Raw genomic sequence first — 12,998 nt, 5'->3', positions numbered from 1 at the left:
GCAGGAATAGAGGCAGACCTTCAGATCAGGGCTCTGCTTGGGGTATTAGCAGCTCAGACAATGTTTGAATTGGAGGAAAGCACAGGATTAACTTTAAACTCAAAAGGGACAACTTGCTTGCTTAAAAGGCAAGCAGAAAAGGTAAGCACATGTTCAGTGCACATTTGAACTGAAGCCTCACTATGAGCTCCACAGAACAGGAAACCCACTTGTCTGAGCAGTATTTCTGAGGGTACCAGAGCCACACTAAATAGCTAAAGCAGTCAAGTTTGAAAGCGCTGTGTTTTGATTTTTGCCACATGGCTTCTATTAGAGTCAATTGGACTTCTGTAGCTAAATTACCATGGACTGCTTTGAAGAGCAAAACGTTTGAGAGGTCTCCGACAAAACGCATTCTGTAAACTAAGTTCATGTGATATTTCAGAGTATAGTTAGAAAAGTGATGCAGAACAAGTTGATAATTCCCCTGGTCCAGGTTCAGACTTCCTTTTTATTTGAAAGTAAGACAGATCACTATTGAAATTTAAATAGAGTGAAACTTCAGAAGAAAGGACATGAATGTTTTATTTATTACATCTTGTCCAAACTTGTTAGGAAAGGATGTTATGTGCTGTTAAACACCTGTTTTCTTTTTACCAGAAAGATGAAATTCCCTTAAGAAAGGAAATATATATAATCCACAGACAGATGCTAAGGGGAAGGAATCCCTTGGAACATCCCAAGTAAGTAAATGGACAGACTCGTTGCACATGTAATATAATATACAAATGCACAAAGTTATACAGCCAGTATATAAAAATGGCCACAACAAGAGAAGCTAGAAAGGCTAGGACTCTAATTTGGAAAAAAGGTGGCTAAGGGGAGATATGATAGAGGTCTATAAAATCATGAAGGCTGTGTATAAAGAGAACAGGGAACAGTTACTCGCCAAGTCTCAGAATACTAGAACCAGGGGCCGTCCACTGAAATTAGCACAAAACAGGTTTAAAAACCAAAGTGTTTTCTTCTGTTTTTTTAAATAGTGCATAGTTAATTTGTGGAACTCATTTCCACAGGAAGTTGTAGAGGTAGATATTGTAACCAGTTTCAAACAAGGACTAAAAAAATGCATGGAAGTTCAGTTCATTAATATCTATTAAAACAGTCAGATGCATCCTCTGATATCCCTAAATCAATGTTGATGGATGTCAGGGAGGGTTTGACAGGAGATGGAGCACTCCAGAGATGTCCTGTTCATATACTCTAGATCCCAAATATCTACTACTTGTCTGGTATTTCCAGGAGGGTCTGGGATCTATTGGCAGCATCCTAACACTAAATACCTTAGTCTTCTGATAGCCTTAGGATACATATAAGCATAACATTTTAGATTGACCAGCGTTAGGTCGATCTAACTGCCTGGTCATGTAGGCTTAAATTCCCTTTAAAAAAAAATGGCATACCTAATCAAAATAAGTTCTCCTGAGGAGCTGAACTAACTGTAGATTGATAATGGGTTATCCTGATCTATGAAGGATTAACACAATTTAGTGAATGCTTTCATGCATTCACAGCACAGCACAGGACTGGGAAAGCCTAGCCCCTCAGGCCCAGGCTGTGCTGTTCCTACCACCCAACCCTGTCTTTTTTGTTTTTTTACTGCCCCCTGCACGCACGCGCGCGCGCGCGCGCGCGCACACACACACACACACACACACACACACACACACCTCCCCCCAAGACTGGGCAACCTCTCCCTCAATGCACACTCTCCAGTTTTACCCCCTCCCATACCCCAGGACGACCATACCACTCACAGTTTAGTTTATGAACCAGGTCCAGCAAATTCTTGTTCACACCACATACACTTTAGTTTACTCTCAATAACTGGACCCGACTGGATGCATTAAAGTACTAACATACTACATGAGGTAAACTAAGTAACAGGAAAGTGAGAACAGCAGTATTTGGAATGTGAACCAAAGAGAGAAAACAGAACTACATCTTGTATAGTGATACTATTAGTTAACAATGTTCACAGTATGTTAGTTTATTATGAAGTGCTCTCATGCCTAAACATGTCAGTAGGCCTTTACATCCTTCTTTTAGAAGGCAGAGTAGAGTTGCACCTTACAGACTAACAATCAGAGATGTACAACATGAGCTGTTGTAAGTCCAAACTCATTTTATCTACTGAGTAGAGCTCAGGCTCATAAAACCTCATGCTATACATCTCTGATTTAGTTAGTCTACAAGGTGCAAATCTACCCTGCCTCTCTCTCTCTCTCTCTCTCTTTTTTTTTTTTTTTTTTTTTTTTAAAGACTACCTACCTCTTTCACCCTTCGTCTACACACACTTGAGTTAAGGTTGGAACTCTCAAAAGTGCTTAAGTGAAAGTCAGTGGAACTTATGCTCTTATATCTGTTTATATTATGGGCCATTGACTCCAATGGGAATGGGCTCCACTTTTTCAAGTTCTCCAAATGCCTGATTTGCAGCTAAATGAAGTTACTGTGATCTTTGCTGTTATCCTAAGGGGTAGGCAGTTACGGTGTAGTGCAGGGGAAATACTTATACATGGTTTTGCTTTTAAATAGTTTAACTGGAAAGTCCAGAGAGAAAGGACACAAAGGAGATGTACGAGTATTGTATACAAGGATTGGCTGATAGCTGCCTGACCACTTCATAAGAGATTTAACCCTACTGCACTCCTGAGTAGCCAGCAGATAAAGGAAACCCATTTTGACTTTATAACTCTGCTATTTACTGTTACACTGCAAACATTTTAATTGTACATATTTTCTTGTGTGCCTCCCACTAAATATTAATTCAGTACGGGCCTAGAGGCAGCCTAACTCTCAGCAAAAAATAATTAATATATTCAAAGTGTGTGTTTAAACAGGGAAATAAAAACATAGTTAATGGGTCACAAAAATATGTGGGGTACTGTGCTCTCTTTTTTTATACAATGATTTGTAATCCTTCTAGCAGATCATCCTTACCCTTTAAAAAAAGAAAGGAAAAATGTTGCATTACATAAATACAAAAGGAAACTATTAAGCAGACCTGGATAAACAATCAAATGCAGGAAACATAAGGAAAAACCTTCTGCTAATCTGAAAGCCAGTTAATATACAACGTATACACTTTGCATTTACAATGCATTGAGCTGACAATAAATTCCCCTCCACCTTGCCTGTGAGTCCTCTCAGTACACAGTGTACTTTCTGAAGTGTTACCTGTTAAAGCTGATATGGCAGTGGGAAGACTAAGCATCTTGGTAATCTTCACAAATGCATACCTTCTATTCATAGTCAGATGTGCCTTGCTGGAGTGGGGTTACATGCAATACTATAATACACCTACACGTTTTTACTCTCTGTTAACTGTTGAGTGAATTTGGTTCTTGTATAAAGTATCAAATTGCTCTGGAGATTAGGGTTCTTTGTTCATATTTTAGGAATAACCATACTTCTCAGTCATTTCCGGAAGCTTCGCATCTGTGGATGAGAAGGTGGATGAGTCTCCCTGACAATTCCATTCTTTACTGACACTGCTAACAAAGGATCTAATTAGTACCATCTGTGATAGTAGTTTTCATTATATACTTCCTTATGAATTTTTTTCTAGGACAATTTTCCTCTGCTGTAATACAGATTTGTATAACACACAGCAGTTAGTTATATACCACCACAGCTGTTTCACCCGCAGGAAACTAGCTAATTGTGCAGTATTTAATATGAACAAGCAGAAGAAAGAATATTGGATTAAACAAAGATACCATGAATTGTCATCTGTGAAACTTGGTTTCAGATTCTTCCCATACAAAAAACAGGAGGAAACTACAGGCACAAACTTATTGTGGAGGATCTCTTATTGGGCCAACTGTATAGTTGGGAGGAATATAAAAAAGCTTTCAGGTAGGTCCCTCAGGTCTCTTCAGAAAATTATGAGATTTTTATAAAAATGCTAAGCAACAACTTAATTTTGACGATAAAACTTTTAAAGAGAGCAATAAGCTTATCACATATAAAAACATTTTCCCAAATATTTTTTTTTAGTTCATAAAAATTTAACTTAATGAGGTTGCAATGAGAAAGCTATAGATCCCATACAGTCACCATCTGTTTCAAGTACTGGGAAAGTTATCATGATAACACTAGGTAGCAAATGACAGTAAGTGGTTACTTTAACAGCAATGTTTAATCTTTCATCACCTATCTCAGGTGGGGGAGGTTTTCAGCCTGTGGGTTAGAAATCAGCATTTCATTATGGGTGGGTGAGAGGGTGCCAAGATAGGAGATGATTCCTGCAACCCTCCTATCCCTTACAGTCACCACCCTGGCAGCATTGCCAGGCTGGAAATTTCAAAGAGCAAGAGCCAGGGCAGGCAGAGGAGTTCCTGGCACGGGCAAGACTACGGCCCTCTGCCACACTCTCTGAACCACAAGTTCTATCACAATGCATATGCCCAGCCCTGCCTCCCACTCTCAAAACCATGCACCCTTATCTCTTCTCACTCTTGAAACGATGCACTCTCTCCCCTCCATATACTCTATTCCCTGCCCCCCCCCTCCCCCCCACACACACTTGGAACCACATGCTCTGTCCTTCCCTGCTCTTGGAACCTGTGCCACACTCTCCCTGCCTCTCCATCTGCAGAGCTTGCCCTGGGCACTAACTTTACTTATTATGCCACTGTCAGAAGGGCAGAGCAGGTGGGAACACAGAATAGGTCCCTCCCCTGCCAGGATTTTCTCCCATGTGTTGGCCAGCTGGAGTGAGAAGACAAATGAATGGCTCTGTGCTCCGCCCCTTCAATAATTTCAACAGTTGGAGGCACAATTGCAAAGGTTTCAGGGTGAAAACAGATGTCTGACATCTCACTTATACCACCATAAAATTTTACAGTGGCACAAATTGTGAGCAAATGGACATCACTACTCTTCACCATGCCACATCAAAGGAAAAATCAGTGGCACAACAGAAGGTGATAATAGACTGCTGCTTTATTGTGGCAGACATCTATTCACTCTGTAAAGAGAAAACATGGGCAACCTGAGCTGCTTGCACTCTCCATCCAACCTGTGCAGGTGTTCTTGGGGCTTGAGGGCCCCTGAACCCCCAGAGTACCTCCCTGGGTTTCCCCACTTACAAAGAGGCACTCAAGGAGAATCTCAGGCCACCTATCAATAAGCAGGGAAGTCAAGGTTCCCCACTCAGGCAGACCCATTCCCCAAGATTGCAGGAGCAAGACTGGCTCACCCAAAGCCACCTCTGGAGATAACATTACCACTTATCTCATGTCATCAAGGATAGGACAAGAGGTGATGTGTTTCATCTAATGAAAAAGATTAACTGTGTCACACCACTTTGCAGCATAGCTGATCTGCTTCATTCAGCAATGTCTATTTCTAGCCTCACTGTTTTTGTCACTGCCTTCTCCCTCTCCCTGAAGTAGTACAAATAGAGACGTATTTTTAGGATACTAAGGTTTCTGACCAATTGTCTGGTTTGGAGATTTTCTTTTTCTTAAACTGCCAGAAGACTGGTGGTTCCAATTCATGTTTTCTCATTCTTTGTAGCATCTGACATGTCCAGGACTCAGTAGTTTATAGAAAGTTTTACTTTGTGACAACTTGCAGGAAGTTTCCAGCATGGATAAGAGACCAAGGGACAAGCTCCCAGAAGTAAGAGAGACCTGGGATTTCCCTGTGGAGTTTGTGCCTATGAGAAAGGGGAAAACTCAAGCATTTCATGCTGAGTCAAGTCATTCTTTTGGTACCTTCCGCACCCTCACGAGAGAGGGGGCAGTTCAAAGACTTGCGTAGAATCCTACAACATAGGTGGAGGAAAGTCTATCCCTAGTTAGGTGTTGTGCAGTCAGAGCTCTATAAAACCTCTGCAATGGACAGACTTAAAAAGTGTCTGGTACATTAACATTATAAACTTAAAACCCAATCCTATGTCTCTTTTCAGTCACCTGCACATCCAGATCAATCAAGCCACTTCTTGTCAGCCCCCAGGAAAAAAAAAAATAGGGCCCCATGCATTGAAATGTATTTTATGCTCTTGAAAGATGTTGTCTTGGCATCTTGGAAGGAGGAAGTTCTCTTTTTATGCACATAAAATATAAAGTGGTCAAAGAGAAGAAACATCTGCCAAAATTTCCTCCTATAGTTCTGAGACCAGAATTTCTACTTACCATAACTACAGGAAATCCCGGTGCTAACTGTGTGCTATTGGAGATTTAACAGTTTTTACACTACAAGTAGGAGCAGCGATATACACCACCAGGGGCAGATTCAGAATTTGGCAAAATGGGGAGTGGGAACAGCCACCTGGACTTCAGGGGTGGATGCACCCCTGCTCCCATCCTCTTCTCCCACAACATATCAATTTGGACCAAGCCATAGAAGCTTCTGGGGACTTTTCTAACACCGCCACAACAAATAAAAATCCCCTGCTTCTCCTCCATGCTCAAACGCATGTCTCTTCCCCTCCCCTTCTCCCACTCCCTGCCTGTTCCTCCTACTTTCCCTGCTGTCTTGGGAGATAGGGCAAGCTCCAAAGCCACTCCTGCCTGCTCCAGGTGATAGGCTTAGTGACAGGGGCAGTACGACGGTGAAGGTGGTTCCCCCACCCTACCCAGTCCCCTTAAAGCAGATGTGGGGCTTTAGTAGTCATCCCCCAGTCCATCACTAGTCCCTGCAGTTGAGCCCAGATCCCACACAGCCAGGCTGGAGCAGGTAGGAGTGGCTTTGAAGCTTCTCTGGCTACAGGGCAATGGGGAATGCAACAGCTATAGACACCAGGGTAGGGAAGGGGAGGGGAGGAGATGTGCCTTTAATCATAGAGGTGAAAGGGGTGGGGGGGGGTGGAAATGGAGATTCTTACCTGCTTTTGAGACTTTAAAAAGGCTCCCCTGGCATGGTCCAGTCCAAATGGGGGGTACAGCCACATCACTGCATCCTCTCTAGATCTGTCCCTGTACACTGCATGCCTCAACTGTTTTGAGAAGGGAATTCCTTTAAAGAGTAAGCAGTAACTCAATTGCCATTTCAATTCAGTCCTTAGCCTCTATTGCAAGGCTGCTAGCAAGAGTGCCAAATGCAATGGCAGACAAGGTTCTTTGGGTGACTCTGATATCTTTTATTAGACCAACTTAAATAGTTGGAAAGAAAAGTTAGCAAGCTTTAGGGTTTAAAAACCCTTCATCAGGTTGAGGAAGCCTCTGCAGTTGGCGTGTGCTCTTCCTGGATGGAATTTATAATCTTACCTACTAGGAAGTGGACTGAAGTGCCTAGCTCTTTTCATAAAAAGCCACTCTCTGTCACTCATAGGCAGGTTTTTTTTTGGACAGTCATTTGAATATAGGTCAAGTAAGTCTGCATCTCATTCCTATATCTCTATCAATGAAAACTGTTCTTGGACTTACTTAAAATTATTTAAGTCCCTCTGCTGCTACTATCCCATTCAGTTCTGCAACCCTAACACACACAGGATAGTATTCACATAAAACTTGACGCTTAGTGAAGTTAGTATAAGTTTAAAGTCAATGGGACTGTTTTAGTATTACTAACTTAACTTAGTAATGGCATAAGCTCTTTTTAAGAAAAGAGGCCCCCCAAAAATAGATATCTTGGTATAGTAACGCGCTCTTATATTAGAAAGTTTTCTAATACTAAGCTTTTGGAGTGGCAGAACCTTTGCCTGTTATGCATGTTCATGGACACCAACTCTGCTATATTTTGCTAGTTTTTTGCCCATCTTTAAAAGGATATACTAAACAAGAGAGAATATGCTGTAGTTCTTCTAGAAATTCCTTTCATAATCAGGTTTAGAAAATTAACCTTCCTATGTTGCCCATGTGTATGTACCATTATCGTAAACAGGGAAATAGCCCCCTTGCTATTATTTTTCTGTCCCATGTACAAACATCACTGAAATTTTACTAGCACTTGACTTGAACTAATACATTAGATCTGAACATTGTCATATTCCATAGTGCTTGAAACTGGGATGTGTACACACATTCTTCAACATAAACTCTGTCCCTCTAAATTTCTCTTGTTTTTCCTTTTAAGCCACAAAGGAATAAGGGCACTTACAAAAACAAATCTCCAGACAGCTGTGACATCCTGCCATTTTGTGGTTTGCATATAAATAATTGCATCAAATCTCCCATTGCAGGCAGGATGCAAAGGCAGGCAATGGAACTGCATTCCTATATGAAAGTATAAGAACCTCCTGTTTTCCATTTACAGTCTGCTAACTTCTCCAGCCACAACACAGAAAATTATTACTAGGAGATTTAACAGTATAAGAAACTGAGCAGGTGTTCATTCAAACAGGAGAGCTAACTGTTATATAAAGGTAACACAGCAAGAGTTCAACTTCTCCAATTTGTGAATGTTCTTTTAACTACAGGCGCTAAGCAGAAAGCTCACTGCAGCAAATGCAATTTATAAATTGATCAAACATCACAGAAATGTATCAGTCAGATGGAATTGTTTCCAATACAGACTTTGTTAATTATTCAGCACCTCAACTGCCAGCCTTTATTGAAGACAAACTTCTCTCTTGCCCAAATTAATGAAGTGTAAGCAAGAAAATTAATTTTGTAATGGTTTAGGCTTCAGGCATTCCTGAAAGAGAAAAACAAAGTTTGCCTAAAGATCAATTTAGACATTGGTTTTCAGAGAATTTCACTTTATACCCTGAAGTATTCTGCGTAGTGTGACAAAATTCAATTGGTTGCATTGTTCCACAACCAGGAGAAAGAGGTTGGGATAGTAAACCTGAAGTAGGCAGGGCAGTATTGTCTGTAGGACACATCTTTTATGATGTTGATTCAAACTGAGTAGGAATTAATAATACAAAGCTTTATATCAACTAGAAATGTAGATAGGCAGTTGTTCAGTATTAAAGCTGTAATTTGTAGTCAGTGGGCACGTCTACACATTCATTGATGCACCGTAGTTACTGCACATTAAGTTTAGTACTTGTATAACTAGGTACTAAATCAATGTGCAGTAACTGGTGCTACTACACAATAGTACCAGCGCACAGCTTTTTAGTGATGCTAACTCTGCAATAGTTTAATACTACTACTGCACATTACTGTATTACCATGGTTTTTGCCCTGCACACTAATGCAGAGAATTAGGCTACTGAGTAGTTAGCATCTTGTGTAGCACCCAGTAACAACCACACAGCATAAGTTTCAGAAGATTTCTCAAGGAATACCACTACAACACAACAAAGCCCCCTTTTTCATACAACTTCAGTCATATGGCAAGCATTCTCTCTCTTCCAAAAAACTGCTTTCATCACACAGAAGTGGAAGTTAGAGGCACAAAACAGGTGGTAAAACAGTCTCTGTTCAAAATTTAACTTCTCCCTAGTGGCTCCTACTAAGCTAGTGGATGCAGGTAAGGGTGAGTCAAGGAAGTAGTAAGGACACAAATGAAAGATCCACTACAATGCAGTTCCATCAGACTGAATTTAGGCTTTAGCAGGGGCATAGGAGCCCCACAGTCCCAAAACTGATATGCTAGGTACAGATGAGCCAACCCCATCACCTGATCATTTGAAATGCATGTGCCACTTAACACATGGTTTACTATAGCTAGATCATTCATGCAATCCATTGAAGTAGACCAGGGCTTTCATTCTACAGGCTTTGTCTATAAGTAGGGATCTCCTGAATTCAAAGTGGAAGTGAGCTGTGCGGCTGCTTCTTTAATCTTGCAGGTGCCCCCATGCATCACGGACCCCTCCCCCCACTGATCGGTGGAGGGGCCCCACCACTTACTTCCAATTGGCAGGGTGGTGAAAACTGTGGTTTTAAATCTGGAAAGTCAGTAGTAAGCAGCAGGGCCACTGGGTCCCCTCAGCCAATCAGCAACAAGGGAGTGCAAGGGGGAACCTGCAAGATTAAAGGAGCTGCTGCACAGCCCACTTCTGCTGTGAATTCAGTAGATCCCACTGTATAAACAGTATCTACTGTACCTCAGAATGAAAGATAAGAACAATCTCATGAACATTTGGAATGAACAGATACATAAACCATCAAGATTTAAAATTAAGCTGCTGGCTTCTTTGTATCTCATTAAAACTCCCTACCCTCTCTTACAATCTAACAAGCTGTTGGCTTAATTTAATTCATACTCCCAATATATGCACTACACGGTACCCAGTTCAAATCCTTTGACTTTAGATACACAGATCCAACGATCCACAGATCTTTGGATACACATTGTTGCTCACAGATTAATGATGCTAACATTTTCAGTCAACGCCACAATGAGGTATATCTCTTGGCTTCTATTTTATTAATGAAAAAAAAAAGTCACTGCTACAAACTAATTTTCAGTCACATAAGGATATTGTTTTGGACTGATTAAAACATCCGTGTGCCCCTGCACTATATCAAAACCTTTTCAGAAGAGAAATCAGGATGGCAATTTGTCACTAACTGATGCTCTTATCTGTGGCATTACTATTTCTTTACTTTCTGGGTTTGCAAAGTTTGCGTCAAAAGGACACGGATCAGCAATGTGCAAAAGTTTAATCACCAAGAGACTAAATACATTACCCTATACAGGAAACTACATTAAATAAGGCTGAACAGTCGACACAGGGACAATTCTAAAAAGTACTGAGGACCATAAAGATGAAGATAGTGGGATTCATCAAGTGTACGTGTAACTCCCATTGATTTTAAAGGGCTAATTTTACTGTTACACTGTATACGTTTCCTGTCTCTTCTCTTCTTGAAAACTTCTACCCTGGAACTAAGTTACAGGTCCACTCAGCTAGTTCATGGGGGGGAAAGGTATTAAGAATCTGAATATAGTCCTTTATTTCCCAAATCACCCTGTGGGATTTAGGTGTATTACTTCATCAGGCAGAGGCAGCTGCACAGCTAACTTCTTGAGTATGATCTAAAAATGATGTGGGGAAGAGAGGTAGGAGAACACGTATTCTAGTGCACAGGGAGTTTGTTACACCAATCCATTTTGAGATGAGAGTGAATCCCACAGGATTCCCAAGCTAAATCAGACTTTATTATTAGTCCACAAAGAGAGTAAGGAACAGCAGCAATACAATGATAATGAAGAGTCTTCCAGGGAACTGCCTTTGAAATGCAACAATAATGTTTAAAATTAATAATAATATAATGAATTCTGCAGACTGGCTTACTGCCATGGCAACACAGCCAAACTTCTGACCAGGCAATATGGTACTGGGTTTTTTTACTGCAAACTAAGACTACATGTTTTTTTCTTCCTGTGGAGGAATCAGTGTATCCAGTCCCTAAAAATCATAGTAAACTTGTGGAGATGCCTGTTTTCTAACACCTGTAACTTAAATATGAGTAATTTCCATGACTACCCTTCAGTTTTCATGCTGGCAAATATTTAACTTAGATACTACATGAAGCTTCCTGCTTTCTTCTTACTAAGAGCTTTCTGATTTCCTTAACAAATGTCATTTCCTGACTGGTTTTATCAGGCCTCCTGGGCAATCATTCTTTACAAGGTTTTTACAGAGAAAAAAAATCTTCCTTCTCATTCAGAACACTATCATCTGCCTTAAGCACTGAACACTTTGAATGAACAAGACTGAGCTTACTCCTAACACTGTCTGCCCAAAACTTTGTTGAATTCATGGCATCATATCCATCAGCAAATGAAAAGATGGCTTTAGGAGAGATTGCATTAATATGCCTTCTCTGATTCTGATCCAACAGAAATAGCAAAGGTTTCTTCCTAGTTTCCTTTATTGCAAAACTACATACCATTTTCACAAATTTCATGTTAAGAGCTGTCAATCAAGCTCCATTCCTTCTCTTATCTCTCCTTGCTAAGCGAAATTCTGTAATTAGATCAAGGCTAACTCTAAGCTGCCACATGTGTGAGGCTTGGACTTAATTCTGTATTCCTAATGCACCTGCTTTCAGTGCCTCCATGCAAGAATCATATCTAATTATTTCCACAATACAAGTTACCTAGACATTCTGTTCATTCTCTATTGAAGCCACTCTTGTAATTAGGTTCACTTCAGTTGTCTTCCAGATAGAAACCACTGGGTCATTCTGTTATTCTAGTATGGAAAACCTGGACAAAGATGAGCAAGACCTGGAATCACTGATCCCTGGTAATGTGGTGCTTCACAGCCTACATTTTTTTTAACAATGTGCCTCAGTTTCATTCCTGAAGACTACCACAGCTGTACAGTCAATAATCATTTCTGAGTTAAAAAGAGAAGCAGGGGGAGGGAGGGGGAGAAGAGATACTATTCTTTCTAAATTAGCTTTGTCCTAGTGCATTTAGGACTTTAAATAAATCAGGACTGGAACCACAAATGGTCATGAGGCGCTACAGGGATTTGGGAGCGAGGCTAAAGGGTCTGGGGGCACAGGTGGTGTTCTCGTCGATCCTCCCCGTCTCAGGCTATGGGCTGAGGAGGGAGAGGAGGATCCACATGGTCAACCAAAGACTGCAGCGCTGGTGTCATCGGGAAGGCTTTGGCTTCCATGACCACAGTCCGCTCTTTGGTGAGAGAGGCAGCGAGCTGCTGGGAAGAGATGGCCTACACCTCTCTCCCCTAGGGAGGAGGCTCTTCTCAGCCAGACTGGCTGACCTGCTCCACCGGGCTTTAAACTAAGCCCGCTGGGGGACGGGGGCCCTACTGTCACTGCTGGCCCGCTGAGCAATCCTTGCAAAGTCAGCAGTTCAAGGCACTTAAGGGAGCCCACCCCTGCCCCAGCGCTAGTAAAATCTGTGGGCAAGGAAGGAGCCCCCCAGGGGGCACTTGCCTGCCTGTACACTAATGCCAGGAGCTTGGGGAATAAGCAGGAGGAGCTCATCCTCCTGCTCAATGCAAATAATGATGATGTCATAGGGATAAAGGAGACCTGGTGGGACTCCATCCATGATTGGACCACGGGTATAGATGGCTATACCCTGTACAGGAGGGATCGTGTAGAGAAAAGGGGCGGGGGTGTAGC

The 12,998-nt window shown here is 41.5% G+C and overlaps 2 long non-coding RNA genes across 3 annotated transcripts in view; one reads left to right on the top strand and one right to left on the bottom strand.

Moving 5' to 3' along the window:
• LOC102383843 overlaps positions 1–2,915 on the top strand; it is an 8,391-nt gene extending 5,476 nt beyond the window's left edge. Inside the window, exons 2-3 of the long non-coding RNA XR_325383.1 lie at positions 640–722; positions 2,578–2,915. This is a non-coding gene — a long non-coding RNA (uncharacterized LOC102383843). The remainder of the gene's footprint in view (positions 1–639; positions 723–2,577) is intronic.
• The window catches only part of LOC106723129, a 181,428-nt gene that overhangs the window by 65,219 nt on the left and 103,211 nt on the right, over positions 1–12,998 (bottom strand). The window lies entirely within an intron of this gene.

The sequence above is a fragment of the Alligator sinensis genome, unplaced genomic scaffold (genome assembly GCF_000455745.1).
Source record: "Alligator sinensis unplaced genomic scaffold, ASM45574v1 scaffold1475_1, whole genome shotgun sequence".
NCBI lineage: Eukaryota > Metazoa > Chordata > Crocodylia > Alligatoridae > Alligator > Alligator sinensis.
The sequence above is the reverse complement of the archived record's forward strand: the minus strand, read 5'-3'. Positions and strand labels throughout refer to the sequence as shown.